At 39.7% G+C, this 20,579-nt stretch overlaps 1 protein-coding gene across 1 annotated transcript in view; it reads right to left on the bottom strand.

Moving 5' to 3' along the window:
- Positions 1-168, bottom strand: part of ATP2B1 (ATPase plasma membrane Ca2+ transporting 1) — a 131,688-nt gene extending 131,520 nt beyond the window's left edge. Inside the window, exon 1 of the mRNA XM_027842463.1 lies at positions 110-168. The gene's annotated coding sequence lies outside the window, so the exon portion shown is untranslated. The remainder of the gene's footprint in view (positions 1-109) is intronic.
- Positions 169-20,579: the final 20,411 nt, after the last annotated feature.

Genomic DNA, 20,579 nt, shown 5'->3' with positions numbered 1-20,579 from the left:
ACGAAGGAGGAGGACGAAGAAGCAGGACTGGGAAGCGAGGCGGGGAGGCAGAGAGGGCGGCCGGAGCGCGGCCCGGTCGCCCACCCGGCCCGAGGGGACGGACGCTCACCCGGCTGCCGGCCCGACGCTTCCTCCCGGCTCTCGGCACACGCACGCGCTCCACGCGGGCCGCCGCCGCTCCGGCTCTGGCCGCCGCCGCCGCTGCCGCCGCCGCTGCCTCGGCTGGGCGCGGTCACGTGACGGGCCCCGCGGTCCGCGCGGGGCGGGGGGACGGGGGAGGGGAGAGGGGACGGGGGCGCCCGCGCTCCGCTCGCTAGCGCCGCTCGGACCGCCGAGGGTGGGGCGGGCGCGCTGCGGCGGAGGGCGGGAGGGGGCCTCCCGGCCGGCGCGCGGAGACTAAGGGGTGGGCAGAGCCACCGAGGGGCGGGGGCGGGGGCTGGTCCCGCCCTCTTTTCCTTCCCCCTCCGCTTCCTAGCTGGAGCTCCCTTCCCCTTCTCTCACCCCCCCTTTCCCTCTCGCGACGCCTCTGATTGGCTGGGTCGTTCTGACGTATGTGTTTCCATGACGTGTGGGGGAGGAGGAGGAGAAGAAGGGGAGGGGGAATCGTACGGGAACACTGGGTGGTGACATTGTCCGGGCGGTTGCCGGTGCTCGGGGGCCGGGCCAGTGGGGGGGCGACATGCGGAGAGAGGAGAGCAGGAAGTGGGGCGCCCTGCGCCTGGGGAAGGACAGCGGGGAAGGAGACCAGTTGACTACCCCTCCCTCCCAATCCTGCCCCGGGGGCGTGACGCGACTGCAGCGGGGGGGGGGATCCCTCCCTTCTGGAGGGGGGCGCTCCCTGGCGCTGCGGGGGGAGGGGGGGAAGGAGAACACCCCCCCGCCTCCGCGCGCTTGGGTTCCCCACCCTGGGTCGGCAGGCGCTAGCCTGGCAGCGCTGCAGCGCCCAAAGGGTTAAACCGGCGCGGTCCCCAGGCTGGTGCAAATGGGCCGGGAGGGATCTGCCCCTGAAATCTCGGTGCTCCATTGTCCCTCTGCCCATGTGCCGAGCTGTCAGGGTCGGGTGCACTTGTAGCATCTCTGAGGTCTACAGGGTCCTTTTTTCTCAAGGAAAAGAAGAGGGGTAGTGGGTGGGAGAGACACCGCATAGGGTACTGAATTTGGGAGCGATCAGGGCACCTGCTGTAAAAAATAAATAACCAGAAATGCAGCATCCCCTGCAGTTATGAGAGTTTGGGATTAATAGAAAATCACCAGTTGCAGGGTATTTTTTGTTCTAAAACACATAGGTTTTTTTTTCTCTTCATATTCACTCTCTCTCCCTCTCTCTCTCTCTCTCTAACATATCCATATCCATGCATATATACGTATATCCATCCATCTATCCATCCTTCCATCCATATATGGTTTTCTATAAAACCTATACATACATAAGTTTTCTATAAAACCTCCCCCTCCACCACCCCCCTCCCCAAGATACTGCATTTTGTCTCCGGTTCATTACCTTTGCTTGCACTTAAAGCATCATTGCCCAGACCTTGTCTTCGGGACTCTCGGCAGCAGCAAAAATCGTGTACGGATGTGATACACAACCCCGTTTTGTGAGAGCTTGAAGATGAGTTCTGCAGAGTTTCCTCCTTTTTTTTTTTCCTTAGCTGCAGGGCAGACAAAATTGATGTTGGCAACACCTTCTAAAAAGCTACAGACATAAAGTACTGTATTATCCTGATCTACACAAAAGACTTTTTTTTTAAAACAGCTGTGCCAGGATAGCGGAGATAGGTTAAAAAAAAATGCCCAGCAATTTTAGAATTTGCTCATGCTACTTAGGTTTATTCTTTTGGAATAATGCATGTTTCATTTTCAATGCAGTTTTCCTGTCTCACCAGGTTATTCTCCTAGGATAGCATCAGTCACCAGAGTTTTGCCCTTGACTGTTGAAAATTAGCATTGGCCAGACTAATATAGCCCCCCTTCTCTTTGATCACTTTGAGGAAATTGTTTTGTATAGTCCAATACATCACTGCCCCCTCATAATGCTATTTCAAAGCTTCGTGGCAGGAAAATAGATTAGTAAAGTACAATGTTGCTTTAGTAAACTTGAGGATTTTCCTCCTCTGAAAATTTTTCAAAAGGGTTCAGAGACATTTAAGAATCTTTGACTTTCCTCCTGCTTTTCTCCAAGGAAGTCTCTGAAGAAAATTCAATTGTACGTTTTATTTTAATCAAGTATTTGACATTAAAGTTATGTCTGAATCATTGCTACAGTACACTAGCAGAATGGATAATGAGTAAACTAGGATCTGTTCATTTTGTTGATCTGTTGCAGTTCAAATTTATTTATTACATGCACTTGAAGTTCTGTGGTCATGAAAATGACCCAAAGTTCTAATTTTGGGTTTACACAGAGCCTCTTTTTACTGGTAATCATTTAAGTCCATTATATTTCGTGTATATCAGCAAAATAATTGTGTGCCTCAGGAGATACTGTACTTTTCATCCAAGTTGTTTTTAACAATTTCTTCAGACAACATTAAAAATGCAGTTCTAAAGAATAATCATAGGATTCACTTAGAGATGCAAAATTTTTAAATGTCACATAAGTATTAGTTATCACTCTCGGTATTTTTCCCAAAGGATTAACGCAAGAAGATTAGTGGTATTTGGTGGTGAAGTGGGTGGAGTACTGGTCTTGGAATCAGGAAGACTAATCTTCCTAAGTTCAAATCTGGCCTCATACTAACTGTGTGACCCCAGGCAAGTCACCTAACCCTGTTTGCCTCAGTTCCTCATCTGTAAAATGATCTGGAGAAAAAAATGGTAAACCACTCAGTATCTTTCCCAAGAAAACCCCAAAATGCAATCATGGAGAATTAGACATGAAGAGGCAACAAGCTTTCTCTACCATATATCAAGAAAATATTCTTTGGCTTAAATTTTCCCTTTGAACATTAATGCAACATAGCAGCGATTTGAACAAGCTGAGTTTAAAAATACCACATATACATACAAAATACCACAAATACATAAATAGGTATATCTTCATAATCTTAAAGTTAGATTGCTTTCTTATTATTTAATATTATCTGGTAATATTAATACATACTGTGAAGCTGCATATTCATAAAAGTAATTGGGTCCTTAAGTATCGAATCAACTAATATTTTAACAGACTTGATTTTAATTAAATTCTTATAACATGACCATCAGAACAGAAATATAAAGCAAGGCCATGTGCACCAAATCATAAATTCAGATTTTTTGAGTGTGTTTGGTTAAAAGTGGGAAGGAACCTAACATTTTAGCATCATTGCTGCAAATTCTATCAATTCAAGACCAAGCATACTCACATACTCTTAGTCACTGAGGAAAGTTTCCTAATATTCTAAATGTGGCTGAGGCTAAAGGGTTGCTGCATTAGGCATCTGACACTGATAGACTTCCCTCTGTGTGCCATGTTCTGCCAACTTGAATCTGGCAAAATCTGGAAAAATCAGGAGAACATCAGTAAAAATTCATCCAATATACCAGTAAACTCTTGGACCATATATTCATACTCTTTGATTACTGCCACTCCCTATAAACAGGTCATTTTATTTTAGAGAGGTCAGGTTATTTTAGAAAATGCTGAAGGCAATTGACAATATATGAGAGGGAAAGAGAGGGAAATGCAATTCTTCGGAAGAAGATGCCACCCAATTACAGAAAGTTCCACTGGCCCACATCCCTTGGGTGAGATGGCAGAAGCGATACTTTGCTAAAAATAAGATAGAAATGATGATCGCTATGCGTCATTGCATGGAAAAACATTTTTTCAATGAATTTAATATCAGGTAGTCCAAAGGTTTTATAGAATTAAAATTCAAAAGGCAAATGTGTTTTCACCATTCATTCAAAAAAAAAAATGTATTGAGCTCCTAAGTATTTATTCACATAAGGAAATAAAAAGAAGTCTAAGAACTTCACACACCAACCCCGACACCAAAGTCCACATATTCACACACAAAGAGCTGGTAATGTAGCCAAGGAGGGGGAAAAAAAAACAACCAGCATTCATCTAACGGAGGACAATTAAATGCTCAACCATTTGGAGATATAATTGTGGTTATAGTGCTTGGAGAATATAACATGGAAGAAGTGGACCTTGAAAAGTGAGTAGGATTTAAACAATCAGGAAGAGGGAAGACATGTTGCCATTGGAGGAGGAGAAATGGAAAAGGAAGAGAATGAGTTAAAACAGAGTACTTAGGATAATAAATATGGCATGTTCCCATTCTTTCCTCTCTTATTTTTCACAGGACAATGGTAATAATAATTTGTGTGTGTGTGTGTTATATAGATATACACATATATGTATATAGTGTGTATATATACATACACATATGTATTCATATTTGAAAAGTATCTCATATATACATATATATAATATGAATGTGTAACATTTACCCATTTTGAATATATGATTGTCACTACCCTCTTTCCATAAGTGAGACTTTCACTTCAAGTTCTCCCAACAGTAGCAGTAACTTGGGTTGTATCTTCCATTTCAACAAACATTTTCTAAGTGCCTACTAGATACAAGGGAGATTTCAGAGCCAATATAACATAGTGAATAGGGAACTGGCTTTGGAATCAGGAAGACCTAGATTTGGGAGTCCTACTCTGACACATATTAGCTATGTAAGTCACAACCTCTCAGTGTAACAGGCAACTTTCCAAGGCTGTAAATTATGGACCATTTGCTAATCTACATTGGTGGAGGGATTTCCACACCAGAAAAGTTTCTATACAAATGAAATTATAGGCCCGGATCTACTTCAGGCTCGTCTGTAAAGAAGAAGACAACGACAGCAACAACTTTGCCAAGTACCAGGGATGCAGAGACATTGAAATAATTCATAAACTTGTATTCTATACCCTTTATCATCAAGAGTATGCATTTTCAAGTAGGAGAAGACATTTTTAAGTGGTGGGCTGCTATTCTGGGGATAGTCTGATAATGATACTTGTTTTTTTTTCCTTCTGAAGGAAGTTATCTGGTCCAAACCAAAACTGAGTCCATGACCTTGGTTCCCCTAATACGGTGAAAGACAGCAGATTTCAAATTTGATGTGGACTACCTTGCTATAGTCTTTCTAGACCACAGAGAGGAGTAATGTCTATGAAGAATACATCCTACTAGATCTCAGCTCATCAGTCATTTTAGAGTCAGTTCTAGACTTAAAACTTTGTTGAAAAGGCACCAGTGGGCATGTTCACACTCCATGTGGAGGTGCCCTTAAAATGCACACACAATGTGAAAAGCTCTAGTCCAGCTGGTACCTCAGTTCCACTTGGGTAGATTAGACACTTGTGATCTGAGAGAGCATGGAGAGTTTCTGATGATTGCTGGACTTTGTACTGGCTAAGAATCAAAGCAGCAGTCAAACCACTTTTTCCCTCCTCCATCCTTTCTATCTAAGAGAACAGGCATATAATCCAGAACTTTCTTTAAAGATGTTTACTGTTTTAATTACTTTTAAAAAGCCAACTCAATATAAATAAAACACAACCTATTTTAACTGTTTTTTATTTGTATCTTCCTTAATTGTAAACAGAGGAAATGGGAGGGAGAAACAGCGCTTGGTTTTGGTATACAGAGATATAGAAAGTAACAAAATTCAAATCCAGGTCCCAAAATGCCAGGCTTTCTCCTGAGTGGCATGAACTAAACTGAGAATTTTGTGGTTTGGATTTATTGGTTATAGATAAACTTCCCTGAAAGTAGAATTTAACTGAATATGAGGTTTTTATTTTGCTCCTTTGTTTAAAATGAGTCAGAGTACTAATTTTGCTGCCATAGACAAGGCTGGGCTGTTAGGTTGTATAGCCTTACTCATTCATCCTTTTCACTCCTCCCACTAATACAGAGAAAGCTCTCTGCAGTAGTTGAGTTCATGAAGAAAACCAAAAAGTAGGAACTTCCCCTGGTGGGAGCAAAAAAGGTGTAACTCATTCTGGTCGACAACATCTTCATTCCAAGGGTAGGGGCCAAAGGAGGGAGTACTTTTCTTTTTTTTTTCCTTTTGGCTTCACCCTCAATCTCACACCCAGATAGATATAAATGTTACATTGGTATATCTGTGGACTTTCTGTCTTTGACCTCTTTGGGATATAAACCTAGTTGTGGGAATGTCAGGTTTTAGAATAGCTGAAGGTAAGTGAACCACAGGATTATATATCAAGAGCTAAAAAAAACCAAACCAAACCAAAAAAACCCAACAACAACACTTCAGAGATCATCTCATTTAACTTCCTTATTTTAGGGATGAGGGAATTAAGGTCTAGGTGATTTGCCTAAAGTTACACTACAGGAGTGTAAATGTCAGGCACAAGTTAGAACCAAGACTCTAGAACTAGTTCTCTTTCCACTGCATTCATCCTCCTTCCTTCTTGTCAATAGTTATTGCTTCCTTTTGGGGAAACTCATCACTGAAGCACATCACAATTGGTTGAAATTTTATACTTGGTTTCTACTCTTGAGATGGCAAGATTATGTTAGTGAAGCTAAACAGTGATCATAAACCAGGCAAGCTAGAGAGGGCTAGGAATAATGGGTGGTAGCTGTAGAGGCAGAGATAAGCCTTATCTATATAAAGAAAAAGTTCTTAACCATCAGAAATGCTTAAAAGTAAAATGGGTAGAGGGTTGGTACTCATTTGGTGCTTTTCAAGCAAAGACTGGGTGATCACTTACTGGGAATGTTGTAAAGTAGATTTGTCTTCAGGTACAGGTTGGACTAGATGATTTCTGAAGTCCCTTCCAATTCTGAGATCCTGTGATCTTAATTCTGTAAACTCCTTCATTTGTACCTAGTGGACACAACTGAGTGCCTAATTTTATGTTAATTATTTTTAGTTTTTCATAGCTGCTTCCTGTATTTGTCTTAACTCCCCAACTAGGCCATATTTTTCCTTGTGGAGAAGAACCATTGTTTAATACCTCTTGTGTGTTTTATGAAGAAAGGATATAATTTAGGAGAATTTTCTTCTTTGCATCTAGAAAGTTACAAATAACATGCCAACTCAAGCAAAGAGCAAGAAACTTTCACTCTGTTTCCTTTCCTGATTTTCTCCTGGAACCAGTGTCTCTGAGCAATGTAGTTTCTTTATACTATTTGAAATATATATATGAAAAATATGATATAACTATACCAGTAGTAGAAGACTATCTTTGGGAGATACCCATTACTGGGGTCTGCATATCATTTTGTATGATTGGTAAGTCCCATCCTCATTTTTAGATAGGTACATCCTTTTCTGTATTCTTCCACAGAAAACTGAGGAATGCGCAGGGAGACGTAGGAAGAAGCATGCATAGGCAAATTGGTCCATCTCCAATCTCCCTGCCTTTACATTAGCTGTCCCTGATGCCTAAAAATACTCTTTCCTTACCTCTGCAATCTTAAAATCCTTAGCATCCATCAGTGCTGAGCTCAGCCTTTCACAATCCCCTCAGTTGCTAATGCCTTCCCCCCAAAATTATATCTATTTTGTAAAATAATTTGTGTGTATCTATAGCTATATGGATATATGTATATATACACTCATATCGATAGATAGATAAATAGATAGATAGATGGATGGATGGATAGATGGATACATAGATGAATAGATGGATGGATGGATAGATAGATGGATAGATGGATACATAGATGAGTAGATAGAGAAGATGATAGATGATGGATGGATAGATGGATGGATACATAGATGAGTAGATAGAGAAGATAGATAGATAGATAGATAGATAGATAGATAGATAGATAGATAGATAGATAGATAGATAGATAGATAGATAGATAATGGATAGATGGATATATAGATGAGTAGATAGAGAAGATAAGTAGATAAATAGATATAGGGCTGGGGAATCTTGCCCTTCACCTCCTAAGTCAGGGCCTCTTTAATTCTTGATTCTCATATGCTACCCAACTGGGTTCAATCCTGAGAAAGCCTACCCACCTAAAAGAAAGGTCAGTCTCCTTTTTTCATACTCTTTAGATCTTGGGAGATCTTGGGAAAACTTATTTAAAGCTTACATTTCACTCATGTCTGGAATCTACTCAAAAAGAGAGAGAAGGGACCATTCGATATGATCTAATCCAACTTTCTCACTTTTCTGAAAAGGAAACTGAGACCCAGAGAGGTCTCTTGGACAAGCAGTGACTTGCTCAAGGTCACAAAGATTATAAGTAGCAGATAGAGTACTCGAAACCCAGTCTTTTCAGTCTAAGTTTTTGACACCACACTGCTCCTCAAAAGGAACAACGTTCTGCTGTGACTCAGATGCTATGGTGTAGAAAACATCTTTGATATTAATGTGACCCCCTTCTTTCCCTCACTGCTTAGAGCAGTGGAACATTGACTGGAACTGGGAAGCCAGAGAGTTGGTATGCAAAAATAATTATGAGACGTGGCAAGAAAGGAGAAATACCTTAGGCATGTTGACAGGACTTAGAACGATGGAAAGGGACATATCTCCTGGCAAATGGAAGAAGGAACTGGAGATGTCAAGAATGTATGGTAGGGGCAGACTTCTTTTTACAATCCGTTCTCCCTGACCTATGGGTGATGAGCTAGCCACAGTGAGTAGCAATCAGAGCCCCCTGCCAGTGACAGAACAAGGCACACAAAAGTACTAGCTACCAAGTCCATGCCCTTGCTCTAAGCAAGAGTTGACATCCTGGGTCCAGAGTTTCTGATTCTTCATTTAAAGACTGGTCCTGCTGGATGTGTGAGTTGAACATCTATTGCAAACTATTTTTATCGTCTATATTTCTTTACCTGCTTATTAGAGGAGTGATCCTATATGCTAAGCAAACTGAAGTGAACATTTCTTAGAATTCCTGGAATTAGAGTGGCCTATGTGCTATCTGGAAACTGCCTGGGTCTGGGAGAAGCTATGGGTATGCAACCATATGATGTTTTATTATGTATTTTACTGTTTTTATTGACTCTAGGCCAAGAGTAAAACACTATATACAACTTAAAAAAGAGAGAGTAGTAACTCACTGTGTACTATGAATCAGGTATGGGACAGCTATTCATTTTCTCTCAATGAAAGAAGTGTGTAACATGCATAATAACCATAGGCACACATTGACAGAAAGACTTAAAACATGATTCACTGATTTATGATTACTGTTCTACTTTCCTGGGAGACTGAGACTTAAAACCATCATAGCAAAGTATTGGTAGCACTGCAGAAATCAGTGTTTCACATTTCACCTTGGCTCTGTACTGCCTAAAAATTCCTCCCTGGTCCATATATTTTGGTGAGGCAGAAACTCCCCCTGCTGCCAATCAGCTCTGACCAAGAGACCCAGAATCTCAGAACCTCTCAAACTCACAAGATGGATCTCCAATGCCGGAAACATACATCTTAGTATTGCTGCCACATCTTCATAGCTATCATGTGGCCAGGGTTGGGAGAAAGAGTACCTCTTTTCTCCACTTCTCATGGGAAAGGCTCAAATAACTTTGTCATTAACTGCAGCTAGGAAGAAAATAGAGAATAGAAGGTGAGTTATTTCCTTTTAGACACCCACTGAATCAGGGGCTTTTCCTTCTCAGGAGCTAATAGGGGATTACTTAAACATCTCAAAGTATAACGTTCTGAAGCATCGAGTCAAGTATCCCTATAGTCCCTGAAAGTTTCCAAGGATGCTTCAGTGCATGCTCCCTAGCATGGCCCCTAATGGACCATTCCCATGCATGCTCTATGCAATCCCTAATACATGTACTTCTTGTTTTTACCCCTCTACATTATACTTTCTTAAAGGAAGGTACTTTCATTTTTATCTCTATATTCCTAGAACCTAGTGTAGTGCCCGGCACATAATAGGAACAAGTTGATTGATTGACCAAGGAGGGCTCTCCCTTTATTACTCAGGGAGAAGGGGGTACCCCATAGTAAGCATTAAGTAAATGATTCTTGCCTTGCCTTGTCTTCCCTAGTTTCTTGCTCACTACTCACCAAATGTTTATGTCGATCCTCTCTCCAGCTCATTGTCTACAAACGAAAAGTTCACTACAACAAAAATATTTTCAAAGTTCTAAGTGATGGACCACAGTAGTACTTTGTTTATGTTGTTACCACAAAATACTAAACAGACCTTTTCGAGTGTTTTGGGGGGCAAAATGATTACATTTCTTTGGCCAGGCTTACTTCTTGCTCACCTACTATTGTTCTAAGTAATTTGATTATACATCTTTATGGCTTTCCAGATTCTATAAACAAGATTTTGGTGTTCCTTCTATTCCAACTGGATTATTTTATACATATTCATGGGTCTTCATTTTGCTTCTTTTGTCGATTATATAGGTTCCGTCTCTTTCTTCTTTCTTTCCTTCCAATATTTATATGAATTTGCTTTTGTTAACATTTTTTTCTTTCTTCCTAACTCCTATCTATTCTTTCTCTCCTGTTTGCAGTTTCTTTGTGTTTGCTATCAATATAATGATACCTGTTGGGTGTTTAATTGGCCTCACATCCTATTTTTGTTCCATCTGCCCTAGTCTCTTCTTTTACAGTTTAAGCGGCTTTCCTTAAAGGAGTAAGGATAGCCTTCTATTCATTTATTCATTCAACAAATGTTGTGTTTTGTGTGTGTAAGGCACTTTGCTTGCTCCGTTTTTTGGGGGGGGGGGTAAGCAATGGGGTTAAGTGACTTGCCCAGGGTCACACAGCTAGTAAGTGTTATGTGTCTGAGACCAGATCTAAACTCAGGTTCTCCTGAATCACGGGCCAGTGCTATAACCACTGCACCACCTAGCTGCCCCTGCTTGTTCCATTTGCCCTACAGTTGGCGTCAACATGCATTTACCTCCTCCAGACCCTTGGCTTTCTTCAGAGGGCAGTTAGTAACTTCTTGTCATTCACAGTATATAGTTAGCACTGGGAAAAAAGTAATAAGGGAATTGGGATGAGTGTTTTTAAATGTTTATTTCTACATACTGACTTTAAAAATTGTCTATTCCTTCCATGACTTTTATTTTACATCATAAAATAGCGATGTTGCTTATACCCCATCCCATACCCAACATCTTAATAATTGTCTTTGCTTTACCTTGTGCTAGCCTATTTTGTATACATGGAGGGGAGAATAGGCTCAATAGGTCTATAATGAAAAGAACTCACTTTTAATCTCTTTAATCATTTGGTATAATTAGGCAAAATGGTATATTTCCAGTTGCTATTTGTCAATTAACCAACATTTATTAGATGAAGTAGGGATGGAGACTGGTGGAGGGAATTTGAGTAAGGAAATACTTTCTCATCTTAGAGAAATGCCTACAGCAGAAGTGTCAGACTCTCACCCCAAACAGATTAAAATGTAATTGGGAAATGTTTAACAAAATAAATAAAAGTACAACAGAACATAGATAATCTTCATTTGTGATTTTCTAAGTCAATATGAAGGAATCTGTTTCTATCTGAGTTTGACATGCCTATCTTGGAGTATTCTACAAGTAAAGTGTTTTGCCCAGGATTATGGTCTTTATCTTTCAGAAATAGACCTTGACTGGAGGTCTCCTTGGCTATGAGACCTACTCTCTAATCACAACACCATGCTCCTTCTCTTAAGTAAAATGACCGTTTATGAAAGAGAAGTCAAATTAATTATCTTGCTCTGCCTAGCAATATTCCCTTCTCTTCCTCCTTTCTGCATTACTCTATCAGCCTCCAACTTGAACTGGCAGATTGGGTCCCTAGAGGGTGACTGCTATTCCCCCACCAGAATCCTAGGGATAATCCCGAAGGATGTGATTTCCTACAGTATCACTCATGGGCTCCCATTTTGTGTGTTCCCCTAATATTACCTAATCCGTTGTTATCAGTTAACTTTGACAATGGGGTTTTTACTCAGATTGTAGAGAAAGGACAGAAATACAAAACATCTCCTTTACCCCCAAATTAAAGATGCATATTCGCCTGGGGAGAGTGGGCACATGTTTAAAAAGGTTGATAAAACTTGCCCCTCTATCCTGGGGTCACACTGTCTTACACACACATAAGATCCCCGAGAAGAATGGGCTCAAATTGGAAGTGCACATGCAGGGAATACAGATGCGTACCTACTTCCTGACCCTTGGAGTCTTTTTCTCCCATCAAGGAGTCCCTACCAAGTTCACTGCTAGATCTGTGACAGCCTTCTCAGGAGCGGCTCTGCACTGGACTTTTTACAGGGCCTGGGTGCTGTGGCTACCAGAAGATCCTGTTACCAACTCCAGTTGCTGAATGTCTGATATCTCTTCAAAATTTTTGAAGTGCGCAAGGTCATAACCTGGTCAATTCTATCTTTGAATACTCAGTCACTTACGTGATTAGTAAAGAATAGACACAAAAGTCAAAAGAAACAGGTGCCATGCATTCATGGACATACGGTGGCCAAGCATGAGATAGGGCCTCTCTCCTCTACATGATACCTACCTCTCCTCCACATTCAAAAGTTGCTGGGAAGATAGTGAGAGATCATTTTCTCCCACCATTTTTATGCATGCTCATTTCTATTGAGTTATTAGTTCTTTTGGCTACTCAGTCAGCAAGAAGATTTTTAGTCATCACATAACCACTCAAGATCCCTCAGTCACCCATGGCCAGAAATTGGCTTCCAAAATCCCAAGTATTGGACTGGTCGCAAGCAGAGAATATTATGCCTTCCCCAACAGGAAGGACATAGCTGTACATGCTCTATGGACTGGACCCTCATCCTTTACAAGTGTATAACTAAGAATTACATTGATTAGAGGCCAATAATGGCCATGAATAAATTAAATTGTCTTTGGATTTGATAAGTATATTGGTCTTTGATAAATCATTTATACAAAGAAACTAAGATCATCTAACATTTTCATGTGCCAAAAGTTGATCATGACATAAGGTGGTTAGCTTAAATAGCTCTGAAGGAGGAAAAGAAAGGTATAAACAGAAGTATAATTCATTACTTTGTGAGCTGTGCATTCTTGCTATGGACCTCAACCTTCGATGACTGCTTAGGTATCAATACTCCTCTATTATTTCCATTTTTGTACCCTCATGATGAGCAAGAGAATCACCTCATTAGAGACTAATCAGGTATATTCTACATAACCAAGCCTAGAGTTACTCTCTCACCATGAGGGTTTCTCTGAGTCAGAGAAATCATCTTCCTTCCTATTGACACCTTCCACTAGCACAAAGGAAAACCTACGCAGATTCCGTATGACTGTTTGCTACTGGAGATTGTTAACATGTCTTCTTTGTTTTACTGTTAGTATTTGTACTTAGTAGAGGATTTCTATAAATTTCATTTAAAAATCTAAGTTAATTCAACATGCTTCAAAATATAACATAGATGCTATTTAAAACTTCTGTTCAATAGTTAAGTACATGAGATAGAAGGTTATTTTTATTTATATTTTATGTGTATTTTGAAACTACTGACTCATAAATTTTCTTCATAACCCCTAGGTAGTACATTTGCTTTCTTTACCTTGCCTCATGTTCTCTGTTCTTGATTTGTTATCAATAATTTGCAGAATTTGCTGTAGTCTGCTAGAACTATTTAAGCATCTCCAATATTTCACTTTAGGGAATATGCTATAAAAATATGTTTTTGCACAAATTAGTTACCATTCTCCTTGTCATCTACTCTGCCAGAGAATTCTTAGGACTTTCTGAGCCTTTCCATTGGCTCTACAGATGAACTTTCTCTTATGTGGTGTCTCTCTCAATTAGGTTATGAGGTCCTTGAAAGCAAGTATTATCTTGCTTTTTTCTAATGTATCCCTGGAACTTAAAGCAATGCTTGGCACATAGTAAGTACTTAATATTGTTTTTTCATTCATTCATTCATTGGGCATATTGAAGAAAATTCAAGTTATTTTACGTTTTGTTATGTTTAATTATAGATTTGCCAAGAAAATTAGCACAATAATAATAAATAACAATAAAAAATCTTATGATTAGGGGCATATGAGCTTTCCTTTTTGTTGTGTGTAGCCCTGGGGGAATATTGTGTTTTGGGCCATGTTGTAAATTATCCTAGGTTTTTGGCACAAGAGGATTTGGCCATAATGAATCTGTGCCACCAGGTCAACTATAAGAAAACATAAGACCACTTTAGTGAAGGGGCTTTGAGAGTGTCTAACTATCCCAGCTTAATAGTGTCAGCCTCATTTTCAGGTGTAGTGATAGAGCTGGTTGCAATTAGCTTGATCAGTGCTATGGTTAACAGTGGCCAAAACTGGGCTGAGTTGTATCACCATTATAAGTGTGCATAGCAGGAAGATTTAATTAGGCTGACTAACTATGGCACTTTTTGGCAGATTCAGTTGTTGGTGGAGAAATTCAGATCCAGAATGCCTTCAGGGCTCAGGAAGCATGTGATTGTGTTCTTTGGGATGCCCAGGATACTTTCCTAATGCAGATGTTTCCCTGTGGGTCTCTCCCAGTATGTTGGCCCATGGGAAAACAGCCAAGGAAAATGTGTGTTATGACCATGTTTTCCATGCCCATGTGCATCGTGTGTGCTGTGGCTCTGCTTGGTAGCAGCTGGTTAGCTATGTCTTAGCCTCACCAAACAGTTGAGTCTACGCTGTTTGTCTTTTGTCCTGGAAAAGGATCATGACATCAGGAAGGTGATGCTATGACATGCAAGTGAACTGAATTGAAGTGACAGAGGGCTGTGCAAAGTCATCAGTCTCACTTTCTCCTCCTGAGCCATCTGGATTCAGTGGTCAGATATGAATCAGGACAACTGAAGTGGGGACCTTGACCTTTTTAAGATAAAAGTATTTAACACGTCTGTTTGGCTGAGACAACGCCCATTCAGTGATTAAGGCTTAATAAAAAGTGAGGCTAAGAATGGTCTCTTTAAAAAAAAAAATTAGATCTCGAAGGGGTAGACTCTCAGCATTTCTGACCAAAACAGAAACAATTTTATTTACATTCATTCTGAGCCATTCAGGGCCCAAACAGTGACCAAGCAGGGCTTGGTCGGGGACCAGAGTTACTTGGAGTTAAGACTGGTCTTTAAGAGGAAAAACCAAGACAAACAAAAAAAGTTTCAGAGATTAAAATTTACATTCCCTTTGGTCAGAGCACCAGCAGGTAAGGGTGTGATACCCTATGTGGAGAGAAAAAAAAAAGAGAAGAAGAGAGAGAGAGAGAGAGAGAAAGAAAGAAAGAAAGAAAGAAAGAAAGAAAGAAAGAAAGAAAGAAAGAAAGAAAGAAAGAAAGAAACAAGCCTTGTTGCCCAATTGGAAATTCTGTACTCACAGAGGTTGCTGTTTGTCCTTCGTTCCGGAAGAGGACCATGACATCGAGGAGGTGATGCCGTGACATGCGAGTGAATTGGATTTAAGTGAGGGGGCGCTGTGTAAAGTCACCAGCCTCACTTTCTCCTCTGGAGCCATCTGGGTTCACTGACCAGATACAGATCAGGACAATCTGGCACAACCTAGGCTGCATCTCAAAAATGACAACTCTGAGATTTTGCATCTTCAAACTTGGAGCAAATTTAAGAGCTCTGTAAATAACACATAGGATCATAGAATGAGAGCATTTCAGCAGGAGAAGGGACTTCAAAAATCATTCCTTATTGAACAAAAGATTAGGCTGAGTCCAACTTTACCAAGGACACACAGCAGGTATAGGTTATCTAATTCTATCTTTGACACCATAAGAAAATCATGGTAGTTCAGAAGGTAGCAGTGGTTGCCAAGAGCTCTGACAAGAGTATTAGCCTATGTCCCATTTGGGGACTGGCTGCACCTGGCAGATAAAAGTCGAGAAAAGCAAGACTTCCTGGCTGATGTTCAGTTCGATTCAATTTAACAACATTTATTATGTAATTACTACGCACAGGGCACTGTGTTGGTGATACAAAGACAAAAATCAAACCATGCCTACCTTTAAGGAGTGCCTACGTTCTACCAAAGAGACAGCATTTATCCAGATAAGTAAATACAATGTCATTTGAAGAGATCAGAAACACCAATATTTGGGGGTAGACAATCAGGAAAGATGTCCCCTAGGAAGTGGCAGCTGAGCTGAGCCTTGAAATTCTAAGGATCAGAGGTGAGAAACAAGAAAGCAATTGTAATGGTCTAGGTGAAGGGGATGAGGTGGTAACCACTCTGGCCTGATCAGACCTTGTCAAGCGTTGTGTTCAGTTTGGGGCAGAATATTTTAGGAAGGACACTGATAAACTGGAGAGTGTCCTAAGGAGAACTTTCCAATGATGAAGAGTTTTGAGATTATACTATCTGATGGTTGTTTGGAGGAAGTAGGGATTTTTAGCCTGGAGGAGAAGGGATGTAAGGTGGGGCATGATAGCCAGGGCCTAGACTTCTGCTTGGCCCTAGAAAGCAGAACCAGGGGCAATGGTGGGGAAAGGGTAAAAGGGTCTGATTTAGGCTTGATGTCACTGAACGATTAGATTTACCCCAAAGTGGCATGTGCTATCTCAAGACGTAGTAGAATACCCCTTACTAGAGTGTTCAAGAAAATAACAGACATTCTGCATAGTCCTTTAAAGTTTATAAAGACCTTTATCTAACATTATCTCAAATGAGCCCCAAAACCCTGAGGGGGTGGGGGCAACAGGTATTATCTCATAATATACACCAGGAAAACTGAAGGTCAGAAAGGCTAAGCAATTTGCTCATGACCATGCAGCTACTAAGTGTGGACACATCTACCTGACTTCCAAGTCCAGCATTCTATGTGATAGTCTGATTATTTTTGGGATATATGAGGGATGGATGATTATTGGGATGTATAATGGATGAAAAGATTATGGTTTATGAACATAAAGGACTACTTTTGTGCTGTAAGAAAAGATGAAAGGGATTGTTTCAGAGAAACCTTGGAAAACTTGCATAAACTGATGCCGAGTGAGGTGAATAGAATCAGAACTATTTACACAATAACAATATTGTCAAAACAAACACTTTTAAAAGACTTAAGAACTCTAATCAATGCAATGACCAACCAAGGGTTACAGAGGATTGATGAAAAAGAAGAATGTCACCCATTTTCTAACAGAGAGGTGATGGATTCAAGATAGAAAATGTGACATTCATTTTTGGACATGGCCAATGGAGAGATTTGTTTTGCTTGACTGCATAAGGGTTTTGGATTTCTTTTTTTCCCCAGTGGGAAACGGAGGTTAAAGGAAGAGAAAATAAATAGTTCTTAATTTTATAAAAGTTAAATAAGTGGATCCTTGACAGTATCTCAAATATTCTCTACTCTCTTGAGTTAGAGGTCATAGTTATATGGCATTGCCATTCATTCATTCATTCAGAAACACATTTACTAAAATCAATCAAGTACTTTATTGGTCAATCCTTTATTGCCTAATGTTAGAAGGAGGAGGAGGAATAAAGTGAGGAGAAGGAAGAGGAGAAGAAGAGGAAGAAGAAGAAGAAGAAGAAGAAGAAGAAGAAGAAGAAGAAGAAAAAGAAGAGGAGGAGGAGGAAGAGAGAAAAATTAAAAGAAGGAAAGAAATAAGAAGTTTAGAATATATTCCTGACCACAAGGAGCTTGAAAAGTGATTGGGGAAAGAAAATATACACACATGGATCAGTTATAGAAAAGAATTGGGGGATATTGTACATGGTAAAGTGATTTCACAGTTCAGACAATTAGAGAATGGCAATATACAATAAAATCCTAATTGTGTGGTATAGTGGATAAATGAAATAAGAGTTAGAGAAGAAGATCCACGTGACTGGAGTCTCTGGGGAAGGCTTCATAGAGGAGGCAGAGTTTAGGTTGGTAGTAGAAAAATGGGCAGTATTTATAAAGGAGAAGAGAGAAGAAAGTATTTCATCTCGGACAGCATAATTTAAAGTCTGGAGAGACAAATGAGCTTAGTATGTGGGATATGCAGTAGGAAGACTGTCAGAAGTTTAATCTTACTATATTCTCAGTGTTGCTCTGGGAATAGGAAAGAAGCAGAAGACATGTTTCTCAACTCTCAAAAAGTTTACAGATAGAGTTGAGAAATTAAGACCTTAAGACACAAAAAGACTAAAGATGCATCCCAAGCAAACGTGTAAGTGTGATATAGACTGTGATAAGTTAGCATGGGGGAAATTTAAACAAAGTGAAATATCACCGTGGGATATGTAGTCACTTCAGAAAGTCTTCCTGGAGATGTTGAGACTTGACCTGGCTCTCTAATAAAGTTTAACAAAACAGTTCTCTGGATTAAATACATATCCCCAGGTTGTGGAATGGCTCTAGAGTCAGAAATTTGAGCTTAAATCCCTCCCCCTCTGATAAGTATTACCCATATGACCTTGGACAAATCACTTCATTTCCTTGGGCCTCAGTTTCCTCATCTGTGAAAGAAAGGGATTGGAATAGATAGCCACTGAATTCCTTTCCATCTCTAGACGCCCAATCCTTAGAGGTCCTTCCAGCCCCAAACTAAGGCCAAGGACAGTCTTTTTTTTTTTTTTAATTCTTGTATCTCCAATGCCTAGCCTTACACATGTTAAATGCTTAACAAATGTTTTATTAAATTGACTTTAATTAGATTAACTATATCTGTTTAGAAGTTGTCATGTTTCCAAAGCTTTTTCCTTATGTTCCATCATGACTATGTAGAAGTTATTGCATTTTCTTGTGTATTTGAAATTTAATTCACTATGACAATATAGAAAAGAAGTTTAAAATTAACACAGTTCAGAAGGAACTTGTTCTATACAGATAACTCTTAATTATGTTCACTGATGAAGTGGGCACTTGAAATACTTAAGGGATCTATTCTATTCTGAAACAGTGAAGAAGCTGGGACTGTAGCCAAGTCCAGATAATCTAAGTAACTGCACAATGGCACAGTTGATCTGGTTATTTTGTCCATCGTAGTGACCCGATAGGATGGCTACATGATCTGTCTACACAACCACCACATGCACAGTCCTGAAGATAATTGAAAACACCTGGCTGTCCACGTTATAACCATTTTGGTCCATTTGCCGGACAAGAAGCAAATCTATCATTTGCATTAGAGAAATGGCCAACCAGTAAGATATGTGGTCATTCTTAAAAACACCTAGGAGGGCATTTTCTTAAGAATTCAAAGTGACCATTGAACTCAGATGTAGGGCCCAGATAAAGAATCCACCCCCATTACCGCTCCCCCCCCCAAAAAGAGGCTGCATTGTGGACTAGGAATGTTATCCAAGCAGTGCAGCTGCTAGCTAATTAAACAACTCAGATCACAAGGCTGAACTTTTAGTACCACATTTATAGAATTAATTCAGAGAACATGTTATTAAAGTCCTGGGTTTATCAGAAGTAGACAACTTCTTCTTCTTCTTTTTTTTTTTTTGGAGAAGCATCTTGAAAATTAACATACAGGATAAGTTGCTTATTAGAGACCCAGGTCTATGAGATTCCTTGTAAAGATGCAAAAACTCAGTGATGAATTTCCAACTAAAAATGACGAGGTTGTGGCATTGTGACACTAATAACTAAAAATATTAAATTTGCTCTTGTGAGAATGCTTCCAAAAGGAAATTTCAATTCTTTCAGAAAAATTACTTCTGAGGACTCTAAAGGACCTTTGTTGAAGGCCACTAATATGTTGGCTGGTCCTTGCACTACTCCTTGGTTATGTGGCAATTCCGAGTTTAATAAGTTAAAATTAGTTCAAAACCACCAGCTGGGATATGTAAAGGTAGATTAACTAAAATTGTAATGCAATGTGCTATCATTTACTTTCTGTCTAATTAAGCTTCCTAACTTATCTTCAAAATTCACACCTAGAAATCTGAACAGTAAAATAGAAAAACATTTTTTTTCCCCAGCAGTAAATGGTGAAAGCTATCATGATCTAGATTATAGGAATCTGAAAAAAGAGGATGCTCAGTGACTGGAAACTTGGTTTTTAGAACAATCACAGATCATTAAGGAATCTAGCTCTTGTGAGACAAAGTTCTTGTGGTCATTACTGCTGCTTTTATTTCATTTTCACAGTCTTGGTTTACAATTAAAAAGTAGATTCTTTTTCTAACTCTGACGTAGTAGTTCCGTGAAATTTGCCTAGGAAAGACAGTGGTTTCTAAAAGCTTTTTCAGACTATCTGGTGTTCCTTAAAAAAGTAATTTGGAATTAATCAGATCTCACTTTCAGTTCAAACTATAGACATTATCAGGTTACCAGCACTGTTATATCTATATCTATACATCCATATATACACATACACATACATATCTCCATACCTACATACATATATATTCTTTTTTTAATGTAACATACCCCTTGTTTGTTCATTTAAAAAAAATTGATTTGGTCAAACAAAACATAGGCTTTCAGGCTCTCCTTGAAGTATCTTTTAAATGTATTGAGATTGTAAAAGATTCCGTAAGAGATTCAAACATAATAACCTTGTTCAACAAGTTTTGAGAATGTGTCTATAAACGCTTTAGTCTATCTTGCCTAAGGTTCTCAATGGTGTCATGGAGAATGTCTAGCAAGAGGCTAAGTAGATGGATTCCCTGTAGATTTGGATTTCTGGGCTTCTGGATGACCTTATGTTGATT

Source organism: Vombatus ursinus, unplaced genomic scaffold, assembly GCF_900497805.2.
Source record: "Vombatus ursinus unplaced genomic scaffold, bare-nosed wombat genome assembly UNPS02014874.1, whole genome shotgun sequence".
NCBI classification, from domain to species: domain Eukaryota; kingdom Metazoa; phylum Chordata; class Mammalia; order Diprotodontia; family Vombatidae; genus Vombatus; species Vombatus ursinus.
The sequence above is the reverse complement of the archived record's forward strand: the minus strand, read 5'-3'. Positions and strand labels throughout refer to the sequence as shown.